The sequence below is a fragment of the Cyprinodon tularosa genome, unplaced genomic scaffold, assembly GCF_016077235.1.
Source record: "Cyprinodon tularosa strain WSP-4 unplaced genomic scaffold, ASM1607723v1 ctg270, whole genome shotgun sequence".
Classification (NCBI taxonomy): domain Eukaryota; kingdom Metazoa; phylum Chordata; class Actinopteri; order Cyprinodontiformes; family Cyprinodontidae; genus Cyprinodon; species Cyprinodon tularosa.
In genome coordinates, this window is record NW_024038975.1 from 974,108 (window position 1) to 991,928 (window position 17,821).

Here is a 17,821-nt window from a genome sequence, read left to right on the forward strand (position 1 = left end):
GCATTTGAAGGTCATCGTGAGCAGTTTAATAAGTCATTTTAAACTGCAGTGGTAAAGATTTATAAATTTTTCCCTCTCCTGATCTGGTAGCCGGGAGCTTTGAGGGACATTATCCCTTCAAACCATCTACAGTCATTCGCTGTTGAAGTTAGATTATTTAGTAACAAAATAACTTTGATTTTCCTATAACTTATTTTTTTAATGAAATCCTTACTTTCCAAACTGTACCTTAAATGTTTTTTCTATTTATATTATAGTGTATGACTTATCTGTACAAAATAGTCCAAGTTGGTGAAAGGAAAAACATTTTTTTTTAAAAAGAATATTAACTTGGTTAATATTGTATGTAACCCCTTAAGCTAATGAGCCTCTAAAAAGTTATTGTACAACCAATAAGCTTTAAAAGTCCCTTAAATAGCTAAATAAAGTCCACCTGTGTGTGCAGTCAGGGTGTAAATAAATCTTTTCCAAAAGGCCCCAGAAGTTACAACGCCCTTTTAGCTGGAGAGCTTACTGTACATCGTGAAGATCAAGCAGCTCTCCAATTCAGTCAGGAACAATGTTGTTGAGAAAGAAAAATCAAGGTGAGAAAAAATATCAAAACGTGGATCTTTCCAGTGGAATTATCATCTGTAAATGGATTGCACACAGTTCTTTTATCAAACTTGCTTTAACTCAAAGACTGGGCAAGGAGGACATTAACCAGAGATGAAGCACAAAGAGCAAAGGTTGTCATGATCTTGGCACTGATGGCTGGATTTGGCTCTTTTATCCTATCTGCTTAGCTCTGCTCAGGACTCATTGTTACTCATCAGATTCACCTGTTCCTGCTTTCTATTTAACTGCCTGTTTTCAGCCATCGGTGCCAGATTATTCAAGCTGAGTGTCAGAGTTTCTAAGCAATCTGTGAGTTTCTGATTACCTGAGCCTGACTAGTTTTTGTCCCTGGACCTCTGAGTTTTGATTGCCCTTGTTCTGCTCTTTTGCCTGATCTGTTTTCAGACTGCTACCTGCATTCTGCCTGCTAACGACCTTGGGCCTGTCTTCTGACCCCGGCTTGGATATCCCTTCGGCGCCTCGTCAGACTTCTGATCTTCTGGCCTGGAAACCTGCTCCTGCTTCGACTGTGCCTTCGGATTATCCCTCTGGATTCTTCGGCTCCTCTGTGTGCTCTGGCTTCTGTTCGTCGCTGCTCTGCTTCTGCAAGCTATTGAGAAACAATCCCTCCGAACTTCACTCCTGCTTCTAGGTTCAGACTGAACTTTACCAGGTTAGTGACTCACGCTCGTTTCCCATTTGAGTTCTCTAGTCACTAACTTTTGTTAGGGGGGGTGTTTTAAAGAAGAAGGGAATAAGAAACTGATTCGAGGCAATGCAAAAAAGGACGATATAAGATATGGGGTAGACTCAAACAAAACCTCCTGGTCTCTCTGTAATTTGAGGCTAAATTAAATGTATTCCGATTTAAAATGTATTTAAAAACGATCAATCTTAAGTGGAAGTGAAATACTCTTGTAACTAATGGGTGTTTTTTTTTTTTACAAGCTGTTGTAAGTGTTGATAGCTTTAGGCAGGAGGGATCTTTTGTAGTGGTCTGTTAAGCAGCGGCTCTGGGGAAGCCTCTGACTGAAGACACTAATTGAAGACTGAAGAGGATGCTTACTTATGTTTATAAGGTTTTTAATTTTCTGATAATTCCTCTTAGTGAAATCATCTTTGAAATGGAGATAAAGCATCTTCCTCCAGGACAATAACCCAATGCACACTGCTAAACAAATATTAAAATGGTTAAAGGAGAAACATTTAAGTTTGCTGGAATGAACAAGTTCAAGTTTAGCCCTACTCCACTTCTGCAGTTAGACATGATGACCTGCAGTTAAGAAGCAGAAAAAAAAGAAACTGAGAAAGAGGGGGAAGAATTCCTTGTTGAAAGATGTGACCCACAGATAATTTGTCAATATTATTGCTGCAAAAGGTTGCTCTATGAGATACAGACTTTATAGTTCTGCACTGTAAGGTTTTCTATTATTTGTTCTTATTTGTTTTTTTCAGCATAAACAAGATGAAACATCTTTAATGTTGTAGGCAAGCTCTTAATGAAATGGTGCAAACTATCGTTTTAATTCCAGGTGGTGAGGCAAGAAAACACAATTAATGCTGAGATGGGCTGGATGCTTTGCAGATTACTGTAGATGCACAGTAATAAAGTAAATCTATCTTAGAGGTGGAACAGCACTTTCTTTACAGAAATGGCTGTCTGAGACTCGCTTAAGAAATCAGTGCAATTCCTTGGTGACTGGCCTTTTACCTGTGCTTATATGTGCCATGTGTTTACTTACAGCTGTAAATATCTGCATCCTGTAATTTAAGAATTTAACTTCATCAGGAAAAGGGAACTGGGGTGGTTGATTTCTGCAGATTGCCTCTAGTCTCTCCAAGCACACAGTTTTCTCTGGATCCTCTCTGGGTAAACTGGCTGCCTCCCAATCAACTGGCGATGCAGGTTCTCCCTTTTAACAAAATGCTCCTTATGTTTTATACATAAAGTGTATTTCTACCTCAGTTGAATTCTAAAAGGAAATTCTGCTTTGAAGCACATGGATTAAAATTTAACAGTTAGTAAGAAAGGCTGCTGTGAATGTGCTTAATGTTCTACTATAGGGTAGATATTTGATTTTATATAGAAAGATTTTATAAAGAAGAAATTCTGCAACTACTTTCTTTGTACTGCTAAATGGTACGGTATATAAGGCGGTTTTTAATCACACTCTACCTCTGAAACTAGACGTACACTTTTTGCAAAATCAGATTTTCTCATAACGTTTCTACAACAAACTAAACATGTTTCAAATCATAGGAACAGTAGAGGTAGTGCTACATGTTTAATTCCTGATTGAAACTCCTGCTTCCCGCAGGCTGCTAATGGCGTTTTTGTCACCAGGTAGAACAGTTAGTAATAATAAAGTTGATTCAGAAACTCTTGACTTGAAATGGAGAATTAAGAATGTATCTGTCAGGCAGCAGAGATGTTTGGTTTGGAAATGCAAACAGACTCTGTGTGTCTCAGGGGTCGAGCTGGAATGCAGTAAAGTAGCAGCTGGCTGATGAATCTGCTGCTTTCAGGCAGAGCTTTGGAAATGAATAGCAGATGTGGGAGGTATGGGAGGAAAAAGTAAAAGAAAAATATACAATAAAGAACATAAACTAAAAGAAATGGTAAAGCGAATCTCTTAATTTTCGAGCTGCTGGAAATGATCACCTTTATTTAAAAAGATGTTATTTTACAGCCTTTAGCCCACGCTGATCTTTAAACAGAAAAAGGTCGAGCTGAGCTGTGAGTCACAGCTTCATGTCTTGCAGTTCGGTTAACCCCAGCAAGCCAACATTGTCAGTCAATAGATATAATTCCTCACATATTAGAGGGATTTTTTTTTTTTAGCTTTTATTTTGAAAGAACCCAGGTTCTTGGTTTCAGATTTTAAACAACGGCATCAAAACAAGAAACACAATACTGAAAAGATATGTCTAAATTCCCAAGATCCACTTACCAAGTATCTGAGATGGTGCTTTAACAACATTTTGCCAGAAGTGTAAAAGCATAATGTGGATCCAGGTGCAGTAATCACTCCTCTTCCACTCAGTTACTGCTTCTAATTCTCAGACAGGGAGCAAGAAATCAGACTGAATGAGGACATAAAAATCAAGGCCAGAGAGAGAGAACAGACGACTGACGGGATAAAACATTTCAAAGCCAACCAAAACCTTCATCTGATAATTGTTTTGAACCCAGCCATCCAAAGGTGCCTCGGTGAAGCCTGGGAAAGCGTTTGGATGTGTGTAGATTCCAGTACAGAGGGTTTAATTTTATTTGATTTTTTTCAGAATTTGCTCACATACCCATTACATGAGCATTCATGTAAAAAGATAAAACATAAAGGCAACCCTCACATGTTTTTATACGCTTGTGAGTTTGTCTCTTTGGAAATTAGGAACCAGAACATCAAAGCATAAAAAAGAAACAGTCTGCCCTTTGCCAACTAAGTGCAATTTCCTCCTGTGTCTACTGTCCTGTTTTTATCCTTGTTTGTGGCGCTATCATCCCTTTACCACCCCCTACACACACACACACACACACACACCCATGCACTTGATTTGACTGTGACCTGAGGCAGACTCCTGGGCACTCAAATGTCCCAAAAGCCTCTCAGACCTGGAGAGAATTTCTCCATCAAAAGATAAAGGGCAAAAAAAAAAGAGTGCTGTACAATAAAACAACATTTTCCTTAAAGATGGGCAGATATTTTCAAAACTTTAGGCCTTATGTTCCACTTCAGAGGTTCCTCTATGGTACAGTAGCCATAAGGACTTTGAGATGTTTGGTTTTAAGTCTCAAATCTGAACATTATTTTTTTTCTTATGACAATATTGCAGAAAAATGTAGAGCTAGTCAAATTTGTAGAACAGAAATTTTAATTGTTTATCTTAATGTCGTAAAAGACCAATTAGGAAATGCATCATGTAGTTATTTAATACTTTATGTTGTTTATTATACAAGTTGTTAGAAAACTGCACAATGGACGGATGAAACACATTTAAAGGTTAAGATTTATATTTAAAAAAGATTTTATGTTTTACAGTAAAGTTATGTTCTGCTATATTGATGTCTTAAGGAGTTGTTGTTTGTTGGATTAGAGGAAACCGAATAAAGTCAAACACTCTAAAAAAAAAAAAAAAAAAAACTCCAAATAATTTGAACATTCATGCCTCAACACTTCCCTGTCACATTTTAGAGCAAATATGTGTAGAAATGTTTCACAGCAACTAAGTATGTTTTCAAAATCCTACAGATGCTTTTGCCCAATAGGATGCAGGCGGATCAGCACTGCGCTGAAACAAAGAACGCATGAAGACCGATGGAAACTGTGTAGGATGTAACTACGTATGTAGATTTGACCCGAAAAACAATCATTTAAAGTTTTTAAAAACATCTAAAAGGAAAACACAGCTTATTTTCAAAACAACATTTAAATATTGAGGACATACAGCTGAAATATAAAATGTTGACATTATGTAAATTAAAGATTTTTTTCTCCATAAATCATTTCATACTTTTTCCTAATGCATCTAAACCCTGACACCAGTAGATGTTGAGTAAATTTGTTTTCACATCTACTTTTCTCCAAACCTGTGAATGGCTTCTTTCTATGTTTTAACGTTTATTTAATATTCACTGTGTTTTAGGATGGCAGGAGCTTGGTTTTGCTGTAGCAGCTGTTAGTATTTGTCATAACAAACCTAACAAAAACCTAACCTGGAACAGCTTGTAGCTCAGCCAGCTCCCTCTCATTTGGCTTAGCTTCTACTCTGATCTCATATAATGTTAAATAACCTACAGCAAACAAGTTAAAACATATTTTATATAACAACTAGTGGAGAATCAAAAAGTGCTTCAACTAAAAAAATAAATACATTTGAACAATATTTAAGCAAAGGCAGTTATGGTGGGAGGGAGTTCCAAAGAAAATGCTCCTTTAGTTTTTAACTTTGTACCCACCTGTTCACTATAAACGGGTCAGTCGACAATCACAGATTTAATGTTATGCATGGATGCTCCTTGAACGTAAGGTAAGTGTTTGCTGGCAAGAAGTAATGATTGCAGCCAAGCTATAATTTTAATGTATTTTTTTTTGCAGCAAACAGCTTGAAGGTTAATCAAGATGTGTTTTTTTTTTGTGAAATGCACTTTTGTGTACTTTGAGTCTGCTGTGATTTTCCTATTGAAACTCCCTGTTAGATGTTACTTTCGCAGACCCTCTCTTAAATATTCTTTATTTTCCAGAGCCTTAGGCAAGTCTTTAAATGCATTTCTAGACTTCAGTGACTTCATTCCTTTTCTGTTTTGAATCTGATTTAAGAGCCCAATGTGTTGCTTTTTGGGATGTTTATTGGTTTCCTTTATCCCACAGTAATATTCAGGTCTGGGTGTGGCTAGTAAATTTATATCAAATAAATATTCTTTTTTTATTATCTATCAAAATAGATGTTTTAGGAAGCTATTTTTCCTCATTTGATGCCAGTTATACTCAGTTTATTTTTGATAATTACAGTTAGTTTAAAGATAAGATGACATTTAGGTATGAGGGGAAAAAAGACAAAATAAATATTGTTTAGACACTAAATAATTCTGTTTTAAAATGCATTCAAAAGCAAACAAGATAAATAAAACTGAAAAGTCATCTTTATTCTGCCTGTATTTCTAATGCAGAAAATTGTTTGACTGTAAAACCAGACAGTCAAATCCATTAAGGGATGACTAGGAAAACCACTTCGCACCTGTAATCCAGATACAGCATCATTCAGTTCAGTCACTGGTCATAAATCCTGTCTAAACCTTTACTGTATTTTGCCATCTGCTTAGCTTCTATGTTCGGACTGTTTTTCTTTTTTTTTCTGACAAACCTGGCAGAGAAGAAGATTCACAAAAGAAGCAAAGCTGTGAGCCACAGCTGCTAAGCAGAAGAAAAACGGCACTCTGAGTACATATAAGCCTAATTAAAACATACAAACATGCTAAGGTGCACATTTCTGTCTCCCTCCTCTCTAATTAACGCCAACCGACAAGATAGGTCATATTTAAAGTGAGTAGTTTGGTCGGTATAAGTGTTCGATTAGAATGAGGTGTGCAAAATCCGAGCCTAAAGGCAATGCTCAAATCCAAAGTGGAGGTTAAGGAAAACAGCATGGAAGAGGTGATCTGCTTGGTTTGTCACAGAGAATGAAGTTAAAGTGGCCCTGGAGAAATGGCAAAGAGCACAGAATATATAGATGGTGGAGAAGAGGATAATTACACACAAGTGTGACTGATTGAAGCTATCTAAGGAAGGATGGAGAAAAAAGGGAAGGGGTTGTCAGAATACAGGCAACTAGCCTGCACTGCTTTGGAGAGGACATTCAAAGGTTACATCTACGGTATGTACTGAGGGGCAACAGCTCTGGACATGTACCCCACATTAGAGAATATTTGCACATATATAAAGAGCCCTGTCAGTCACAAAGGTCCAACACTTTCCTATTGCAAGGACATTTCTTAGGGTCTTAAAATGTTGCTTCCATGTTTCCTGTTGTTTCATTGTGTTTCAAGCTGACTAGAAAAATAATCTCTGTCAGGTTTTAGTGAAATAAAGCAGAAGAGATAAATATAAATCAGTCCAAATCATTTTAAATGATATAAATAATTGTTCAATGATAGGAGAACCAAACAGAAATTTGGAAAAATGGATAAATTAAAGGATAAATGTGTAATTCTCTTTATGTTTGCTTGTGGTTTATTTTAGAATATATCTAAAAATCTGGCTTCCTTTGTAGAAAACAGATTAAGAACTGCAACAATTTCCTTAGAATCACTGGGAGCTAAATGTGATGCAAGTGAAAAGTAAAGGAAAATAGATTGCCTATTAGGGACTTGCTAAAACAAAACCAAACACTGAAGGATCCTATAAAGCAGAGATCCTCAACATGGGGGTTGTGACCTCCTAGTGGTTTATAAGGGTACTGCATGAGGGATGTTATCATCTACAAAATTGTTAAGATTTAGAAATAAAATACTTCTATGTGTTCCATTTGCAGCGGTATCAATGTTAGCATTAAGACCTGATAGCTGCAGAGATATTTCAGATCTTGTTGTTGTATATATTAAGGCATAAATTAATTTTAAAGCCACTTGCCTGAACAGATTGAATCTCTGTCATTGGGACCTTAATCCTCTGTCAGATTTTTTTTTTAACACCTCTTAAAATTATGTTAAAAAATGTGACGGTACCAAAGAGGATCCTTTCTCCATCTTTCCTTTAACTTGGGCACCTGGACTAAAAAAGACACACCTGCTGCAAAGGGGAATATAGGATTATGAAATGACTTGAAATAGATAAAAGAAAGCAAATAAAGCAGATGATACAGCAGGGGCACCACATCATTTTATTCGTGAACAAGAGGTGCAGTAGAGCAGCAAGGGCCTCCATAGAGACAAACCCAGAGCGCCTCTAATCCAACTACTGCCAGTTATATTGCAAACACAATGCAGAACACAATATACATTCAGAGCCATGACTGCAAAAAACTCACAAACCTTTACACAAATAGATCTATTTTGAATTCACTTTAATTTAATCTACTTATGTCACTAACATTTAGCACACCATAGACTCCACCTTAATCAAATGAAAATGGGACTGAATCATTTCAGACATGCTGGAAGCCGTATTATTTTGCTACAGCATCAAGCCTCATCATGCTGTTAAAAGACAATGCAGAAATCCAAAAGATTGAAAACGGTAAAAGAAAACCCAACTGACCAATCTTTTTCAGACTTATATCAAATCATTCGTTCTTAGGAAGCATGTGGCGACAGTGGGATGGAAATCTCTCACCTGATGGATAGTTTATAAATATCAAAATATTGTTGAATTTTTCTGTTTTCTACAAATAACTGCTAGTAAAAGACTGTAAAAGACTGTGAATTACACAAAACCCTTTTTTGTATTGTTTTGTGTCTGTGCATCTGATACGCATCTTGCATTGCACAACTGTGGTCCCCCAACCTTATTTGCACCATAGATCAGTTTAATGTCAGACAATATTTTTATGGACAGATAAAACTATTGTAAAATAAAGGATATTATCTAAAGACAAAAAAATTACTAATTGTTGCTAGCTGGACAGTTTTGCAGCAGTAGGTATGACGTGATCTACGCCATCATGGCCGACATACATCAACAGTGAGTCATATAATGGAGAAAATCGGAAACTTTTGCAAAATTAAAATACCATTTATACTTGCAAAATAAATCAGTCAGAAATATTGAACATTGTTTATTCTTTTTGTGCGGTCCGGTACCAAATGACAGATGGACCAGAACCGGGGCCAGGGCCCAGGTGTTAGGTATCACTGTTGTACAAGTCAAATATATCGGATTCATATAAAATCAGAACCGAACACAGTTAAATCCAAACACATAAAAAAAAAAATCCTATTTGAATCCCCCCACAAAAGAAACATACATGTTCTGAAGTCTTAATAATATGAATAATTTACTGTATTACAGTAAATATTTAGCTTTTTGACGGGATAAAAGCCGTTAGTTTTCTTTTCCCTGCTGCATATAATCACAGCATACGGTACCTTTTTTAATCTTATTTTCAAAAAGCAAATCCACTAGGATTTGAGCTATAACAGAGCAAAACCATAATGAGGAATACAAGTTAAAAGCATTTCCATCAGTACCAGAGGCAGTTGGAGGGAATGAGTTGGTGGTTCTTCCAACGACATCTTTTCTTTTGAAAGGCTTAAAAATGAAGGTAAGTGCAAGAGAGAGTAAAACAGACCAGAGTAGAGCAGCCATTACGCTGTCAGTGCTTTATTACAGCTGTAAATGTTGAGGACCTACATTTCCCTCTTTCCATTCTTCTTTCATAAATAATGCAATCTGTCATTCATTCCTGTTCTGATGAATGTAATTACATTATTTAATCGAGTTCTGCTCCAACAGGTTATTCAGAGCTGCTTGTGAGGCTCATCACTCCACACATTCACAGCTCTGAATGTCTTTGATCAGAAATAAAAGGAAGCGGAGCATACAAGAAAGAAAGAGCATATAGAGGAGATCTATAGGTTGTTTTTGGAAAAGCAGAATGTAGTCAATGTGATTTCTGGGGCAGGCTTTCACATTACGGACAGAAAATCAAAGTCGCTTTTAGTGAATTACAGTATACGTACTTCTAGGTATGGGGCTTGTTGACATTTGGACAGTTTTATTTTATCCTTAAAGTCAAGCTCCAACTAAAAGCACACTGAAAATCCCTTTTTTTTTTTTTTTAACAGGATTTTTGTCACTCTATGAGGGTCCATTTGCTGTGACGAGCAAGAAAAAAAAGGCTTGGCTCTTCTGAAAGCCAGATCTGTAAAAGCATTAAAGTTTTAGCCTTTTGTTTGGTAGAGCTTTCCTACCTAAAATTCTTAAGACGGTACAATCATAGTCTTTGTTAAGCACTCATTCACAAAACAGCGTCTGTAGGAGGGCTGCAAATGTGAAATTTGCTCCAAATGTTTTGAGGTATTATGACAGAAATCATAGAACGTGGGGTGGGCAGAAAAGCAAATGAGAGTGGCACTAGAAACGTAAAGAGGCAGGTTATAGTCAGAGTCGATTAGTTTCTCTGATGCTTCATGTCTGCATCGCTCTGATGTTGAAATCAGAAAAGGCTGTTATGCTATGATTCTTTTAGGAGAACCTGGAGTGCATGAAAGCCTCGGAAGATAAAGCAATAGGAAAGAAGTCATAGATAAAGCGCCTTACTAAGAAGCCTATAGCCAATTTTGTCACATTAAAACTGCAAAAAGTTGTTATATTCTATTTGTATTTTATTTGATAGAATAAAAAACTGATGAAGAAGGAGGCAAATTACATTTTTTTTTCATGTTTCATGGGTTCTTATCAAAAAATGCCATTCATTGGCAACAATCCATTTTGCCCATTTTCTCGGGAAAATGTATTCATTTCAGATGGAGAGCATCTTTGATGATCAATGAAGCCTTGCCACAGCTTTTTAAATACGTTTTTATCTAGACATATGAACTATTTAAAAGATACACATATGCATGAACCTAACCCAAGCCATCATTATTCAGCGTGTCAGTTCATGCCCACCTTGCTGGAACCTCCATTCTCTGCAGCTTCTAATGGTGCATTTACGCCTAACGCAAACGAAGAGAATGGAGTGATTGGTTTACATCCTTAGGAGAAGATTAATGGTCAGGGATGCAAAGGACATGTTCAGAACTATGTGAGTTGGACAGATAAAGCAACACTGAATCGCATGGTGGACACATGTTAACCAATCAGGGACTGAATGTGCTAATAATGTGCAAAGGAGCGCAGCAGAGACAAAGTGTTTTTTAATCAAAAAGGAGGACAATTAGTCCCTGGATGCAGGGCAACAGGTCCTGATACTGGAACCTGAACAGACAAGTACTGCTGGAAGCGACTGTCATCCAGCCACTGCAGCAGATGGTGGTACCATTTAACTGGGAGCGGATCTGGTGGAAGCAGCTGTTCGGCTTTTCACACATTGTTGGGTTGTTTTTCCCTGGATAATTTAATTTATTTCTGCCTGTCTATCCATTAATTAGCTTAAATTTCCATTTCACTGCTGAAGGAAAGACAATCCAAAGCATGATGCTGCCACCACCGTGTTTTCCAAAGGGTATATTGTGTTGAATAGGACAATAAATCAGTGTTCTGACACAGATATTTACACATTAGTCTCATCTCATCAGTTCACCATTTTCAACATGTTTACTGTGTCTCCAACATGGTTTACAGGAGATATATTCGTTTTTATAGATTTGAGAAACAATAAAACATATTAAAACAAGAACTATAAAAAAAAGAAATAGGAACTAATATTGAGGCAGAAGCTAATGGATGTAAAACCAAGTGATAGGAATTGCACGCAAACATTACCAATATACTACCTTGTTTTGTTAAGACAGCTGTACAGTGGAGAAAAATTAAGAAAAGAACCGACAAAGAACGTTTTAGCAGCTTATTTGTTCTAAGACTCAGATCAAAACAATGAGGAAAAATAGACTAGAAAGCGTAACAGTTTGTTTTTAGTTTTTAGATAATGACTAAAGTTTAATCATTAACCCAACTTTTTTTCTAATACCTCTAGCTGTTATGCTTTAGGTAGGTGTGACAATGTTTTTGAACTATTTCATTTATTTAAGCATTACAGGCAAGAACACGGATACAAATGTATTCACATTTTTTTTTATTATCTAATTGCCAAATCGACAGTTTTTTAAGAAAATTTAGAATAAAGGGCCTACATAGTCCTATTTATTTCAGAAATCCTGTTTTTCAAAAATGAAACGAAATGGTGGACCAGAGGAAACAGGACCTGTGAAATTGACAGTGGCAGCAGGTTCTTTCAGTCGATCATGATGTTGGATAGGAGCGTGCATGCTCGGTTTTGGCCCATAATGTAGATACTGAAGCAAAGTGAGATCTAAGGATATTGAGAGCCAGATAAACACCTTGGGCCATTTGTCATGTCTCCTCCAAGAAGTTCCTGCAGTAAGTTACGGTACAGTTTTCTGACTGAGTAGGTCACCACAATCAAGGAGTGATTAAAGTCTTACATTAGTGTTAATCACAGGCGCAGCTCTTGTGACATTGTTCAGCAGATTCCCTGTTTATCAGTTTATAATACCAGTTAGTTATATAGCATTAACTTGGAAGACAATGCCGGGACATGATTAAAAAAAAAAAACATAAAATCTGTCTGCAGCTCTTTTTCAGAGCACTAAGGATAACCTCATGTTGCCACAATTCCTCTGATCAGAGGAGTCGCTTCCAGATATCAGTTTTAAATAATCATCTGTGCATCAGATATCTTCAGTTGTGAGCAATTGGTCAATTCACTCTCATTAATACCATTATTAGATACTTCATGCCCTCTGGACTCAACGCAGGAGGTGGGAAACATGGACCCTAACAAAAATAACATCTCTGTTGGATAATGTCTCCCACCCCATGTATGAAGCTGCTGCAGAACTAGAGAGCTCCCTCACTGACAGACTGCTGCACCCTAAACGCACCAGGAAGCGTTATCACAGACCCTTCCTCCCAGCAGCTGTAAGACTTTACAACCATCATTTTTCCCAACAACCTCAATAAGTTGTTACATTCATGCTGATTTTGCAGTTTCTACTTTAGTTAAATAACATGCTGCTGTCTGTTTGCATCTGATAGTGCTGCTATTTTTCACATATCCATTACTGTAAAAATAACCCACAGCTGTTTATTGATAATTTACTCTCCAGATACAGAGCAATTATAATTAAAAACACTGTTCAGTAAAGTACTTATTTATTTTCCTCCCCATCCCTTAGATCATCCTCATCCATCCACCTCACTGTACCCCGAGCTCGACTTGTCACTATGGGGAGCAGAGCCTTCAGCCGCTCTGCTCCCCAGCTCTGGAACTCACCTCCTCCCGACCTCCGTAGTATTGACTCTCCCCCCTTATTCAAAGCCAGACTCAAAACCCATCTGTTCCAGCTCGCTTATTTGTGAATACACTGCTCTTTTCCCTATCCATAACTGTTTTTAATTCAATTCAATTCAGTTTATTTATATAGCGCCAAATTCACAACACATGTCATCTCAAGGCACTTTACAGTTCAACCAGATCATACAGTCAAATTGATACAAAGTTTTCTATCTAAGGGAAACCAGTTGATTGCATTGACTCATTGACTCAAATACAATCCCCCACACTAAGCATGCTTGTAGCGACAGTGGAGAGGAAAAACTCCCTTTTAACAGGAAGAAACCTCCAGCAGAACCAGGCTCAGTGTGAGCGGCCATCTGCCGAGGCCGACTGGGGTTCAAGGAGACAGAAGCAGAGATACAAAAAGCAGCTGTAAAAGGCGGCCCCGTCCAGGAAACACACAGCCAGGCAGACGAGCTCCAAGGCAGCTCCCATGCCAGAGGACGAAGAGAGCACATCCACTCAGTCACGGTCAGAGAAACAGGACCACACTGGAAAACCGGCCGATCTCCAACATCTATAAACAAGGGTGTTGATAGAAGCAGCACAGCTGATGTTTCTTTCCAGGATGACGTCACAGCCAAACAGGAACAGACGAGGCAAAGCTACTCTGAGGAAAAGCAGAGAGAGCAGAAGGTTAGAGATTGAACTAACAGATTCTGCAGAATAGGAGAACAGAGAGAGAATGAAGCAGAATGATGAAATGGGGGTCCCTATGTCCTCCAAAAGTCTAAGCCTATAGCAGCATAACTATAGAGATAGCTCAGGATAACCTGAGCCACCCTAACTATAAGCTTTATCAAAAAGGAACGTTTTAAGCCTAGCCTTAAAAGTAGACAGGGTGTCTGCCTCACGGACTAAAACTGGTAGTTGGTTCCACAGGAGAGGAGCCTGATAACTAAAAGATCTGCCTCCCATTCTACTTTTAGAAATTCTAGGAACGATTAGTAAACCTGCAGATTGAGAGCGAAGTGCTCTGTTAGGAACATAAGGAACAATCAGATCTCTGATATAAGATGGAGCTTGGCCATTTAAGGCTTTATATGTGAGGAGGATTTTAAATTCTATTCTTGATTTAACAGGAAGCCAATGAAGAGAAGCCAGGATAGGCGAGATATGATCTCTCTTTTTAATTTTCATTAGAACTCTGGCTGCAGCATTTTGGATCAGCTGAAGGCTTTTAACTACAGTTTGTGGACTTCCTGATAGTAAAGAATTACAATAGTCCAGCCTTGAAGTAACAAATGCATGGGCTAGTTTCTCAGCATCACCCCTGGACAGGATATTTCTAATTTTTGTAATGTTCCTCAGATGAAAGAAGGAAATTCTAGAAACCTCTTTGATGTGGGATTTAAATGACAGGTCCTGATCAAAAATAACACCAAGATTTTTTACTTTATTATCTGAAATCAGTTTAATCCCATCCAAATGAAGTGACTGGCTAATCAGTTTCTTTTTCAGAGACTCTGGTCCAAAGACTATAACTTCTGTTTTGTCTGCATTCAGGAGCAGAAAGTTAAGAGTCATCCAGGTTTTTATGTCTTCAAGACATGCCTGTAATCTATGTAATGGGTTAGCTTCATCTGGATTTATAGACAGATATAGCTGGGTATCATCAGCGTAACAGTGGAAATTAATCCCATGCTGTCTAATAATTCTACCAATTGGGAGCATGTATAAAGTAAAGAGAATTGGTCCTAGCACTGATCCCTGTGGTACTCCACAGGTAACCTTTGAGCGTGTTGAAGATCTATCATTAACATGAACAAACTGAATTCGATCAGATAGATAAGATTTAAACCAGTCTAGTGCTGTTCCTTTAATTCCAACAAAATATTCAAGTCTTTCTAAAAGAATATTATGGTCAACTGTATCAAATGCAGCACTAAGATCCAACAGGACGAGCACAGATACAAGTCCATTATCTGAGGCCATGAGAATATCATTAGTGACTTTCACCAGAGCTGTTTCAGTGCTATGATGAGCTCTAAAGCCAGACTGAAACTCTTCAAAAAGTTCATTATGGTGGAAGTGATCGCAAACTTGTTTGGCAACTACTTTCTCAAGAATTTTGGATAAGAAAGGAAGATTGGATATAGGTCTATAATTGACCAAGTCATCTGGGTCAAGAGACGGTTTCTTAAGCAGAGGTTTAATTACAGCAACCTTAAAAGCTTTAGGTACATATCCCTGTAACAGAGATAGATTAATCACATCTAAAATGGAGGAGGAGATCAAAGGGAATACCTCCTTAAATAACCTGGTTGGAACTGGATCTAACATACAAGTTGAAGGCTTAGATGAAGACAATAATTTTGCTAATTCAGAGAGTTCAACTGGATCAAAGCAGTCTAAACCCGGTTCAGATTCCATGACTACCTCAGGTACAATCGCGGATAGAGGAGTGCTTATGATCTTATTTTTAATAAGATCAATCTTATTTATAAAGAATCCCATAAAATCATTGCTGCTAAGAGCAGGTGGAATGGACGGTTCAACAGAGCTATGGTTCTGGGTGAGTTTGGCAACTGTATTAAAAAGAAATCTAGGATTATTCTTATTCTCCTCTATTAATGAGGAGAAGTATGCTGCTCTTGCTTTACAAAGAGTCCTCTTATACAGCAGTAAACCATTTTTCCAGACTAGGAAGGACTCTCGCAGGCCTGTGGAGCGATATTTTCTCTCCAGTTTCCTAGCATTTTGCTTCAAAGTACGCAGCTCTGCATTAAACCAAGGAGCAAGCTTTCTATTTTTAACGGTTTTCATTTTCAAAGGAGCTGCGTTGTCTAAGGCAATACGCAGAGAACTAGCAACCCCATCAACAAAATCATCAACCTGTGAAGGGGAATAAGCTAAGCTTTTGCACTCTGCAGCACTGCTCAGTGACACAGAGGAGAGAGAAAGTGAAGCAGATTCTTTAAAATTTATAACTGCACTATCTGATAAAGATCTACTAAAATTGAACCTTCTTTTGGGGGAGGAGAACTCTGTTAAAGTAATCCTGAAGGTTATTGGAAAGTGGTCAGAGAGGACAGGGTTGTGAGGAAATACTGTTATTTCTTCACATTCTATGCCGTATGTCAGCACAAGATCCAAAGTATGAAGATGAGAATGCGTGGGACTATTCACATTTTGAACAAAGCCAATAGTGTCTAAGATAGCATTAAAGGCTGCTCTTAAGCTATCGCCTTCAATGTCAGCATGGATGTTAAAATCTCCCACTATGATGACCCTGTCAGTATTTAATACCAAATCAGAAAGGAACTCTGAAAACTCATCTAAAAATTCAGAGTAAGGACCTGGTGGACGATACAAAGTTACAAAAAGAAGAGGTTTTCTTGCCTTGAAATTTGGATCAGGGAAATTAAGGGTTAAATGTTCAAAAGAGTTGTAGGTATTAATTGTTTTGGGAGTAATCAGTAAGTCAGACTGGAAGATTGTTGCTACTCCTCCTCCTCGCCCAGAACTTCTGGGGATGTGAAAATTTAAATAGCTTGAAGGAGTTGCCTCATTTATGCTCACATAATCCTCTTGCTGCAGCCAGGTTTCTGTAAGGCAAAACAAGTCAATGTGATTATCACTAATCAAGTCATTAACTAGCAGACTTTTAGAGGACTTTTTATGTTCCTGTTGTTGTATTTTCATCTTTTTATTTATTATATTATATTTATGACCTTGAGTGTCCAGAAAGGTGCTGTTAAATAAAATGTATTATTATTAACTCTGTTATTTTATACACTTTCTAAGGTCCACATTGGGTGACCACTTCTGCTAAAACCTTTTGCTGCTGTAACGCCACAACAAAGGGATTTTATTATACTCTTTCCAAGAAAGAAATCCCACCCAAACTAAAGGAAGGTATGAGAGGATCCATGTGACAGATGATACTGACCTGTGAAACCTGAGTATAGCATTGCCCTTGGGTCTGTATAACGCCCTTATTTTTATATCCCATTTTAAAATTAAATGCAACCAATTTTCTACATAAATCCCCTAATGAATTAATAGATATTAGTGTGTAATGTAACCTTAGTATAAACCCAGATCTGCTGTGAGGACCTTAAAGATTTTTTTGCAGAACGTTAGTGAACAACCAGCGTAGAGACCAGGAACTCAGCACACAGGTCAGCGATACAGACGGGTCGAAGTTACTGTCTTGTTGCTAAGGTGAGGACGGTGGGGGTTTGATTAACGAGCACAATCAGACATTTTGAAGCCTGGTTCTCTGATAGGGAAAGTAGATATCCTTTGTTGTCATTTGGCCTGCACTGGTTTTGTGTTGATCCTGCTCTCTGGGTGACATAAAACACCTTCTAGCACAACAAATTCAGCTGCATATGGAAAATATTTTGGATTTTTTTTCATATTGTCAAGATTAACCTTCTGAGGGCTAAAATAAAGTGAGCAAGATGTTGTCAGACTATGAAAAATGATGTTCAAAAATAATAAGTTGGGTTAAAGCTTACAGAAAGTAGCTACTGTGCATATGTTTCTCTGTACTTTAAACCCAGAATGTAACTCCTGCTGTTAACATGAGCGTTCACTGCAGGTCACTGTTAAACGTCATGCCAAGGGGTTAAAGCCCTTAGACTTTGACTGAAAATAGTTAATTTCTGGAAAAAAAAAAGATCTTTCAAAACGGGTTCTAATCTCCTTTGATTGAAGCCAAAAGGAAATTAAATTAAAATAAATGCGATGTCTATCAAGA